This window comes from Olea europaea, chromosome 1 (genome assembly GCF_002742605.1).
Source record: "Olea europaea var. sylvestris chromosome 1, O_europaea_v1, whole genome shotgun sequence".
Lineage (NCBI taxonomy): Eukaryota > Viridiplantae > Streptophyta > Magnoliopsida > Lamiales > Oleaceae > Olea > Olea europaea.
The window spans coordinates 13,681,231-13,683,679 of NC_036237.1; positions in this window are offsets into that span (position 1 = coordinate 13,681,231).

Genomic DNA, 2,449 nt, shown 5'->3' on the forward strand with positions numbered 1-2,449 from the left:
ACTTAACAGTTGCGTGAGCGTGGTCACCTACTGACGAAGCTCTTTAAGGGCTTCGGTTGTAATGACTGCTGGCAGAAGTGTGGGCACTCCCGAGGATTCTTCATGAGGAGTTTGTTGATCTTCGGCAGGATGAGGGATGGGAACGGATAAGCTTACAGGAAGAAGACTTGATCGCGTGTTAACCATGGCTTTTGGTAGCGTTTCCCACCGACGGCGCCAATGATGCTACCAAAATTTGTATCTGCCGATTTTCCGAGCTTGATGATTCGGGTTGATCAAGATCGTAGTCTTCAGTACTTGAAACAAAGGCAACGAGGTGTGTTCTCATCGCCCCTCCGATACTTAAGTCAGAATTGGAATTATATGCGTGAGGCTAATAATGAAAAATGTACCTGAATAATGGCTCAAGGTTCTGTATTGATAGTAGTAAGCGACATTCTCCTAATGGGACTCAACTAGCTGGATGTCCTTATCTGTTAGAGTTCTGAATAGTTAAGGAGTTGGTCAAATTCCATAATTATATGTGGGATAGAATCCTTGCAGGAGTCAAATATATGGTTGAGTTAGAGTCCTAATTGCGTAAGAATTCTAAAGGGTCAACAATCGTAGGTTGTGAGGGAAGTATATGCTCGAGTACTGCTGATACTCGAGGACAAGTATTGCAATATGCAAAGCAGTCAGGCGAGATGTGGTCGGGCATAATGTCTCGAGGCCACCACATGCCCGAGGACTCCATAGTTGGAGTTACAAGTTCATCGAAAATAGTCGTCGGGATAATGTTGTGATCAGGCTGCTGGAATGTCACTATCAGTATTATTTATCCAAACTACTTATCATCAACAGTTTAGGTATCAATTAAGTGATTGAACATTGATCATATCCTTGTAGTTAAGAAGTTTGATCATTTAAAGTTATTTAATTGATACATAGATGACCAATGATAGGCAGTATGGAATGGATGAATAGCATTATTCTAAAAAAAAAAAAAATTCCTTTCCAAATTTTGTTTGGGTATATATCCGTGTGAAGTTTGATAGTTTGGAATATTTAAAAATTAAAAAAAAATCAAATTTGTAAAATGTACTTTGGAAATTGGATGGGTAACAAAATCTTAAATCAATCAAAGATTAGCTTGAAGAATTCTCAAACCAAAGAAATTATTAGTTATGAAAAACATACAAATATTTAAAGTTTAATTTTAAATTTATTCTATTTAAAGTATTTTATAGAATTTTTATTTGCCTTTGATGTTATAATAAATTTTTCTTTAAATTAAAATTTTTTTTTGTAGCTGAATTTGGAAGAGAATCTTACGGCTCGACCAATTTGGCCATGTTTGATAGGAAAGGAATTCCATAAAACTTGGAAAATATTTGAACATTTTCCAACTTTTTGATGTTTGATATCACAAAATTTTCCATGGAAGTCCTTTTCTTGGTTTGGATGTCACCTAGACATTTTCTAACTTTTTGATGAAAATGAATATTGGTGAGAATTCATTTTCTAGTCTAATGTAGCAACTTTTTTTTTTTTTTTTGCAATGGAAACAAATTCTAAGAATTATTGTAAAAAAAAAATAAAATTTCCTTTAATTGGCAATTTTCATGTAAAACAAAGTTAAACGAATACCAAAAGATAGATGAATTTCTTGAATTTTTTTATTTTTTTTATAATAGGAACAAATTTCATCTCCAAACAGTAAAATCTATCATTTTAATTGACAATTTTCATGTAAAACAAAGTCAAACGAACAGCAAAATATACTTTTATTTCAACATTTTCTACGTGAAAAATTATACCAATCAAATACAATAATTTACAATTCTCAAAAAAATAATTTCTAGGCAATTCAATTAAGTGGAATTCATTTTCAATTCAATTCAATTACATGTTTGCAATCAAACGGACCCCGTTTCTTTATTGAAATAACGACAAAAGACATTTTATGCGATAAAATTACAAATGTGCCATTATAAATAATTATGTATACCAAAATACCCGTGTAAGAGTCACAAATCACATTCTAAATTTCAAGTTATGCAACTCTTTAAATTTATAATATTTTATGATTTCTCAGAATTTTAATTGCTATTCCCGTTTCGTCTAATTTTTTTTTTCGTCTCTTTTTCACATCTCTCTCCATATATTATTATATTGTAAAATCTCTTAATTAGATTATTAACATTTTTTTTTCTACATTTGCAAGCTTAAAATAAAATAGATATATTTATTACTAAAATATATATAAGTTTTTCTATAAAGCTTAATTGCAGTAAAGAGAATAAAATTCAAGAAAATTTTGCAAACGCTCCTAAATAATTTTCGGGCTGTAGAATGATGTAAAGCTAATAATACAACTTAAAATGAATTTTAAAAAAAAATTATAAAATGATAACCAATAAAAAAAAAAAATAAAAAAAAAAATAAAAAAAAAATATATATATATATA